Raw genomic sequence first — 9,827 nt, 5'->3', positions numbered from 1 at the left:
ATTAGGTCCCACGTCCAGCTACTGGTCATTGTGGATATCACACATACATCACATGGGCACCATGGTGGGTCTCACAACCCCTTGGTTGTCGGTAAACAAACATCATAGAGGGCCCAAGGTTTCATCGGTGGACGTCAATCCTCACTGTCTGCTATGGTGCAATCCATTTGAGCTTTGGACCTTCCTTTGCTCGATAAAGGATGGACGGTGTGGGGTTTTCACAAGTGTCAACCTAAAGGGCTGTAGAAACGGATGGCGTCATGGATAGCATACATGGATGACCACGATGACTCCAGGGAGGTTTCAACGGTAGGCGTCAATCCACTGTTGTCCAGCAGCAACCCAGTCTGCTGCTAGATGGTGTAGATACAATACATACATTAGGTGTGCCCCACCATCCCACGGATGGACGGTGAGGATGAAATACTTACATCAGGATGGGTCCATGTACACATGGCCCACCAGCAGTTGTGCGATCAAGCTAATATCAGTGTTTTCCCTTCATACAGTCTAGTAGCCTCTATTGCTGGACATCCCATGGTTGGATGGTCTGGATGAAACACACCATGGTGCGTCCCATGATGCTGGACGGTGGATACAACACATATAACAAGGTGGGGTCGATGTGAGTGGGCCACCCCACTGGAATTCAAGCTGGCATTAGTGTTTTTCCCTCCATCCGAGCCTGCCCGAAAGCGGCAGCAAGGTGGACCGCTGGACGGTCCCACTATTTTGGATAGCTTGGATAAATTACATACGTTCATTAGGTGAGCCATCAGCAAGGGAGCAAAAAGAAGAGAGAGAGAGAGAGAGAGAGAGAGAGAGAGAGAGAGAGAGAGAGAGAGAGAGAGAGAGAGAGAGAACTTATGGTGGGAGGAGCTCCGCCACTATGAGCTCCTTATAGATTTACAATACATACATTAAATGGGTCCCAAAACATGTGGGCCCACAAATGAGAAAATCAAGGTGGGGATACCATCTCCACCACAAATTCAAGGTCTAGATGACCTCTACATGTTGATCATCAAATAAACATCATGGTAAGGTCCATGGAGAATAGCCCCATCATGGATTTACATATATGAATCATGGTGGGCCATTGGCCTCACTCGGGTCCTAAATAGGATCCATACCATCAATCAGTGGGCCCCACTTGACCCATTGTCAAAATCAAAATCTAGTCCTATAAACACCCACCTCTGGTCCTTTTTCTTGGCTCCTTGGACTCCTTAGCTCTTAGGCTTTCTCTTTAATGGAGGATGATGAAGATTGAAGGGTTGGATGGTGAGATCTTGGGGTAGGAAAATGGGTCTTGATCTTGGGCTCTTTTCTCTCCATAGGATTTTCTCTCTTGGTTGCTTTAGATTTAGGTAGAGAAATGAGATGGGATGGAGTAAAATGAGAGAGGAGTGGTGTTGTGTAAGAGTAATGATGGTTGTGTAAGGAGAGATGGGATGAGAGGTATGGGCTTAGTTGACTTTTAGGGCATGAGGTGGCATGGAGTATGGGTTGCCTTTCATTGTTGGTAAGAAAAGGAATGGGTTACTTATCTTGGTAGGAAGAGAGGCATAGGTTGAAATGATAATTGTACTTGACTGATTGATGGGAAAGGCATGGGTGGAGATTCTCTGCAATCTCTCAGAATTCACAATGCGCGGCGTTTCCTCGAGATATACGCAGGCCCACAACTTCTAGCCTGGGCATCGCATTGGTGCGCAAGACGCGGCATTGGAACCGTGACGATGGTGCGGTCACTATGGTATATGTTTCAAGTTAAGTCAACTTAAATATTTGGGATGCGACTTAGGGTCATGCGCAATCGCTATATACAGGTCATAGGTTACTGAAATTTGACGGGAAGGATCGTAGGAGTTGGTGAAACGGTACGGTACCAGGATACAGGCCTTATAGCTCTCCCCTCCTAATTAAAATTTTATCCTTAAAATTTACACTATCATATAACTAAATAGAGCTCATAATGAAAGGGAAGAGAAATCGTAGCATCATATATAATTAGAGACAATACAAAATATAATCAAACATTGAAGAGATGGAGATAACACTCACAAATCTCAACCTCTCACTCCCAAGATGCCTCATCTACACTATGATGACCCCACTGCACCTTCACTAATGAATGACCTTGGTCCGGAGGACCTGCTCCTTTCGATCAAGGATGCGAACTAGCTGCTCGATGTAAGAAACATCCTCACGAACCTCTATAAGCTATCAATTTATCACAAGAACGATGTCTGACCCATACTTCCTCAACATAGAGACATGAAAAATGTTGTGGACACCAGGCAACTGAGGTGGCGAGGCAAGCCTATAGGCCCGATGCCAATGTGCCTAGTGATCTCGAAAGGTCTTATGAATCTTACTCCAAAATGATTCATATGATTCATGGGTGAGACCTTGAGATACACATGGTCCCCAACTATGAACTCCAAGGGATGACGCCGACGATCAACAAAACTCTTCTATGGGCTTTGAGCTGTGAGCATCCTCTGCCAAATGATATCGATGGCCTCTGATGTCCTCTGCATAAGCTTGGGACCTAGGAGATGATGCTCTTCAACCTCGGTCTAACAACTAGGAGATTTGCACAGTCTATCATATAATGCCTCGAAAGGAGCCATGTTAATGGTCGCCTAATAGCTGTTATTGTATGCGAACTTAGCCAATCGCAGGTGATTATCCCAGTTTCTCAAAAAATCGATCATGCAAGCTCAAAGCATCTCCTCAAGGATCTAGTTGACCCTTTCAGTCTGCTCATTGTTCTGCGGATGATACGCGGTGCAACGCAGACCCCATCTACTTCTGAAAGCTCCTTCAAAACTGAGGCGTGAACCTGGGGTCTTGTTCAGAAATAATTGAAACTGGAACGCCGTACAGTCTCACAATCTCCTTGGTGAAGATCCTAGCAAGCCGGTCCAAAGGCCAGGTCACACTAATCGCAAGAAAATGTGCTAACTTCGTCAGTCGATCATTGATAACCCAGATGTCATCATGACCCGCTGAGTCCTCTACAAACCCATGATAAATCTGTGGATACGTGCTCCCACTTCTACAATAGGATGCTCAATGGCTGCAAGGGACCTGGGGGTCTCTGATGATCAGCCTTGACACGCTCGCATGTGTCACACTCGGCCACAAAACTGGTAATCTAGTGCTTCATCTCTGCCCAAAAATATTGCCTCTTCATATCACGACACATCTTCGTGAAGCCGGGATGGATAGTAAACCTCGATCGATGTGCCTTAGTCATCAAATCTCTATGTAACTTTGAAACATCCAGGACACACAATCGGCCTCTGAAACGAAGTCCACCATCGGAACCAATCTCTTAATCCGATTACTCCTCAAATGCGGCCTCTGCTCAATAATCGTGCAATGACTGATTTGTCTGCTGAGCCTCGATTACCCTTATGACAAGAGAGGGTTGAATCAACAAGCTCGATAACTGAACGATGGCAGACTACAGACCAAACTCGAAGTAGTACTCAGCTATATCCTCAAGCATCCTCCACTCTTAGACCATCGTATGTGCCACCAGGCCCCGTGGCTGACATCTATAGGCATCCGCCACCACGTTAGCCTTGCCAGGGTGGTACTGAAGATAGAAATCATAGTCCTTCAGGAGCTCCATCTAACGTCTCTGCCTCGTATTCAACTCTGACTACGAGAAGAGATACTTCAAGCTCTTATGATTAGAGAAGAGCTTAAACTTAACCCCATAAAGCTAATGCCTCCACACCTTTAGTACGAAGACAACGGCAGCCAACTCTAGATCATGTGTGGGGTAGTTCTGCTCATGGACCTTGAGCTGACGAGATGCGAAGGCCACGGGCTTCCCGTGCTGCATTACGACAGCACCCAAGCCAATATGGGAAGCATCAGTAAAAACCATAAATCCTTCACTCCTAGAGGGAAGAGTGAGGACTGGTGTGGATGTAAGACGGTCCTTTAGCTCTGTAAATGCTCGCTCACATACGTCACTCCAAACGAATTCAGCGTCCTTCTGGGTCAACCTGGTCAACGGGGTTGCAATACGAGAAAATCCCTTAATGAAACGTCAGTAATAGCCTGCTAAACTAAGAAAACTGGAGATCTCAGATGCATTTGTGGGTTGTCCCCATTGACCCAAAACATCGATCTTCGAGGGGTCCACTGCAACGCCCTGCCTCATCACCACGTGACCGAGGAACTTCACCTCCTCTTGCTAGAAGTCACACTTCTCCAGCTTCGCATAAAGTTTGTGTGCATGGAGGGTCTACAGAGTAATCTCCAGATGCTACTCATGCTCCTTATGGGTCCTTGAATATATCAGGATGTCATCGATGAATACCACAACAAACTGATCGAGATACGGACGGAAGACCTCGTTCATCAACTGCATGAATACGGCGGGCACATTGGTCAATCCGAAGGACATGTGCTAGAACTCAAAATGACCATAGCGCATCCTGAATGATGTCTTCGGGATATCTTCAAAAGAACTACACCCCCTGCAATTGATCAAACAAATCATCAATCCTCAGGACTGGGTACTTGTTCTTAATTGTGACCTTATTGAGCTCGCGGTAATCCACGCAAAACCTCAACGAGCCATCCTTCTTCTTCACGAAGAGTACTGATGCTCCCCACAGTGAACTTCTTAACTAGATGAAGCCCAACTTACACAACTTGTCCAACAGATTCTGCAGTTCCTGCAACGCCAACGGTGTTATATAATACGGGGCCTTTGAAATAGGCGCGGTACCGGGCACGAGATCAATCTAGAACTCGGTGTGCCAGGGAGGTGGTAACCTTGGAATCTCCTAAAATACATCGAGAAAATCACAAACAACCCACAACTGGTCGATACTCAAAGCGGTTGGCTCCTCAACGGTACATGACATCAAGAAAGAAAGCTACTCTCCTCTGGGCTTGGCTACAAACTGGAACTGCGGCACACTGGGTATACAAAATGTGACTGTCCTCGCAGAGTAGTCTAATATAGCGTGATACTCGGTGAGCCAATCCATGCCCAGGATGACATCGAACTCGGACATCGGCAAAGTAAACAGATCAGCAGGTAAAAAGGTCTCCCCTACCAGGACGGGGAAAGACAAGCAAAGTTGGCCTAACATTGCGATCTTCCCCAAAGGCGTCGATACTGATCAACCCTCACGAGCAGACTCTAATGGAAAACCGTTCGATCGGTAGAAATCCTCGGCCACAAAGGAATGCGATGCACCAGAATCAAATAAAATATGAGCTATGCATGCAGAAATAAGGAGGGTAGCCTCGACGACCCCTTAGATAACTGAGGGTCCTGCTGGGCTATGTAAAATCTACCCTTGCATGTCTGCTCTGAGGTCATTGCTATTGTTGTTGCTGCTGTGGTGGCCTAAACTGCTGCCTCTTCTACTATGGGGGAGGTCTTACTGGCTGTTATTGCTGATGGGGCCTCGGTGGTAGGTACTACTGTCATTGCTGCTGTGGTGAAGGCTGTTGTGGCGCCCTCGGCTACTATTACTTCTGCTAAGGGTGGGGACACTCCTGCCTGCAATGCCCCACCTCACTACATCTAAATCATACACCTGAGAACTCACGTAGAGGTGGTGCAGGAGGTGCTACCAGTGCTCGGAAGGTTGGGTGGTCCGTGCACCTCTGGAGTAGTCACTGCTGTTACTAGGAGCTACCGGAGGGGACATTCCTCTTTTGATCTCCTCTCTGATCACGGGCCCGCTAGGAATCTGCCTCGTATATCTAGGCTCGCTGTATGACCTACTCAAAAGTCAGGAGCATGTGTCTAACGACACGACTCCTGAGGCCAAAGCGTAAGCCGTTCTCAAAACGGCGGGCCTTCCTCCCCTCATCATTAACCAGATATGTCACAAATCTCAACAGCATGACGAATCGAGCCTCATACTGAGACACGGTCATATCTCCTTGGACCAGAGTCTCAAACTCTAATGTGCGCTACTGTCGAGCATGCTTGGGAAAGAACTTCTGGTCTAACCAGTCTACAAATTCCTCTCAAGTCCACTCAAAATCAACTCCTGCTGCATGAGCAACTAATGCCCACTAGTGCTCAGCCTCACCTTGGAGAAGGAATACAGCTAATGGGACCCGCTGATGGGTCGTACACCTCATGGTATCAAAAATTTTCTGCACCTCTGCTCTCCATCTCTCTGTTATTGTGGGGTCAGGCTCTCCCTGAAAATGCAGGGGATCTAGCAATGTGAAATCTTGTAAGAGGGCGCTCGCGCGCTCCTACTCGGCCTATACGGGCGTATCGGTGGGCCACCTACCCTGCCCCTAAAGAAGGGTGGTCATGGCCTGAAGCATCTAATGGAGCTGATCTGCGCTCATGGATACGGTCGGAGTTGCACTAGTCTCAGATGGGGGAGTGGGAGTCGCTCGGGTCGCTCTCCTAAGTGCCATGTTATACAGGAAGGAACAAGGGCCTATGAGCCTTGAGAACTCTCGAATGCACACATGTTAGGGGACTATATTAAAAAATTATGAAGTCGGGGACCTAATCATTCTAAGTTTATAGCAGATATGTTATCCTTAGGTATTCCCAAGTTATGCTCTGATACTTACTTCTATCACGCCACAAACTCAGAAACTGGGCTCAAAGAATTCCTGATCGCCGAATCCGGCACCGACAGCCTCCGCAGTACCCTATTCTTGGTTCTCGACACCCATATGCTAGATTTCGATCCTGGGATCCTACAAGGAGGGTTTTTAATATGATTTTTTTAAAGGAGTACAACCACAAGCATAACTAAGTCACAAAACAACATCACCACATATCCACTATAATAAATCATTTTAGTACAATGTGAAAAGGGAAATACAAGTATAACTAAAAGCTCTAAGAAGATCTGCCATAAGCTCCTGACTTAACACTGCTGTGACGTAACGTCACCTATATGTAACGATCATGCATAAGCTTACTAAGAAGCTTAGAGGATGTGTGCGTGTGTGCACGATGCATGTACTAAGCATAATTTATCAGAGTAAGCGGAAATACTGGTAAGTCCATGAATACTATCAGCCATATTAAGGCTATGCGATGCAAGGCTTATGTATCCAAATGTCATATGCAAGATGCAAAGCATGCATGCCAGTCCTTATCAAATCCACATATCAATACAGTTCATCTCTGGAATATCACCTAGGTCTAGTACACTTTACACCAGATTGCTGCCCAAACTGGACGCGTAACCATGCAAGTGGAAAAGACCTCACTACCCGCCTGACTAGTAGTCTGCCAATATCTACCCGGCTCATCGATAGTGGACCCATTTATAAATTGGTCAGACTCAACCTAACCTTATCCCCTACCCTAGGGCGGATAAGGCTACACCCCCTTCCAACAGACCATGACACAGTGGGAGACGCTGCCTACTGGTATTCGGCACTTGGGCGCTCATGTATCCACTTGATCTAGACATTGGAGCAACCTCTTAGTACCATAAGAGTTTAGGGGCTTTCACCCATGGACATCCAAAGTGCTCATATGCTATAACCAAATATTTCCTATATCCAATCTGACCATCCACAATGTGCTTGTGGAGGCCACAACCTTGATATCCCAAGGGCACCAAGTGATCATGTTACACAAATGCAAGATGCATGAGTCATACCATCCATTCATGCATCAAACCTGCGCATACCGCACGATCATGTGGGGCAACTCTGTCTCACAGGGAGTCCCATCAACATCTCAGCCTAATGTCATGTGCTATGAGCAACACACCTCATAACATGCATACAAATGATGCATATGGGTATGTATCATACTATTATACTAAGCGTGTTCTCAGTGTGTCCTACTAGACTAAGTACACTAGCATAATTATCAGATATAATAGGTAATGGACGGCCTTAACCAGTATGTCACTTACAAGAATAGGGGCTGAACGATATGCCCCACAAGACAAATGTAAGTCTATATGGAAGGGTCCATGTTAGAATATCATAACCTACTCAAGGTACTAACATGTCATATATCCTAAGGTGGGGTCCCCTGCAGGGGCGATGTATCTAACCCATGAATTGAGATAAGCTTCAACACTAGATATACCAAATCTAATACCACATATTCTTCGATCTACAGCAAGGGGGTGATTCTAATGGCTACACAACAAGGTGAGTTGAGAGGGCAAAACTATGATCAACAGGTGGGCTTCCTCACCCTTTCTAATCATTTAATAAACTGGGCCTTCCCATGGGGCCCGATATCAGTACAAGGTGGGCTCCAAGGTTAGATAATTCCTAAAAGGCATGGTGGGATGCATAATCATTAATGGGGGCCCAATGGTTTGGTTAGCCCAATGGGTATTACTAACATCGGTGGGGACCCAACGGTTTGGGTTAGCCCACTAGGGTAAGAGTGGAAGTGGGCTTAGCAACGGGCCCTAGGATAGTTTCAACAGTGTAAGTGCTATAGTTTTTATCCCTGTCTGTTGTCAAATTTGTGGTGCCAAAATCAATGTTATGTTATATATAACTTGCTTAAGTGAAGCTCTCTCAAGGATCAACATTCATGAACAAGCTAAGCTCACATCAAGCAAAGCTCACAAGTACAAGGATCAATCTTGAATGAAAGAACTGCTCACAAGTACAAGGATCAATCTTGAATGAAAGAACTACTCACAAGACAAGACTCAAGCTGCAAGACTTCAAGAAGCATTCAAGGCAGTTTGTACACTTTCAAGATTGAGCTACATCAAGGTTTGATCTACATCAAGACTTCAAGGCTCATACTTCAAGGTCTCAAGTTTCGAATGTTTCAATGTCCATACTTCATGGTTGAGGTTTGATTGACCATAGGTTGACCTTAGAAGTAGGTCATTTTGGATACATAAACTGAATGTTTATTTTACATGTGATTGGTCTGTTCTTCGACTAGTCCTAGGCCTTCTTCGACTAGTCCTAGACTTGCTTCGCCCAGTCTAAGAAATTCCTCGACCAGTCGTGAGTTTGTTACAAATTCCGGATAAAATCTGTTAGCCTTCGACTAGTCCAGGATTCTGTTCGACCAGTCGTAGGAACAGTGTCGACTGCTCTTCGACCAGTCATACAATCTTCGACTCGAAGTCCAGCGAAGATTTTCAGGACCTATGACCAGTCGTAGGAGACCTACGACCAGTCGTAGAACGGTCAAAGCATATCCCGCCGGATTTTTCAAATATCTGTTAGTACTTCGACTAGTCGAAGAGCACTCTAGACCAGTCGAAGACCCGATCTTCTCACTTATAAATAGTGCACGAATCTCAGAAGAAATCATTGAATTAATTAAAGTATTCAAGCCAATCTTCGTCGAACTTCTGAGAGATAATTCTATGCTCCATCTAAGCTAAGTGTGCTTATTTAATATTCTCTTTCCTTAGCTTTATTTAATTGATTTTGTTTCTGCTATTCCAATCTGATTTGATAAGAGGAATTGTTATTCCCTTTCTTTGGAATCAAAATCAATTAAGGCAAGCCCTATTTGGTTTAATTTAAAATCTATTAGAATTAGAACCATTGTAATCGAGTACTGGACATTGAACTTGGACATTCAATCATCTACTTTGATTTGGTTCTACCGGGCTGCTACAACGAAGGAGATATTTAAGTATTTTACATATTGTAAATTCCTTTCTATTATTTTGGTTTCTTTCAAGATTTGCCAGAAAAATATTGTTATATTGGTTATCTGAGGAAAGCCAGGAAAACTCAGAAGTGAGATTTTTTTAATTGTGTAAGCCCACATACAAAGACACAATTGTAAGGGTTTTGGGTGAACCTAGGAAAACCTATTTTTAGTGAACGCTAATATCCCC

This window comes from Magnolia sinica, chromosome 11, assembly GCF_029962835.1.
Source record: "Magnolia sinica isolate HGM2019 chromosome 11, MsV1, whole genome shotgun sequence".
In the NCBI taxonomy this organism is placed as follows: Eukaryota; Viridiplantae; Streptophyta; class Magnoliopsida; order Magnoliales; family Magnoliaceae; genus Magnolia; species Magnolia sinica.
This window is presented reverse-complemented; position numbering follows the sequence as displayed.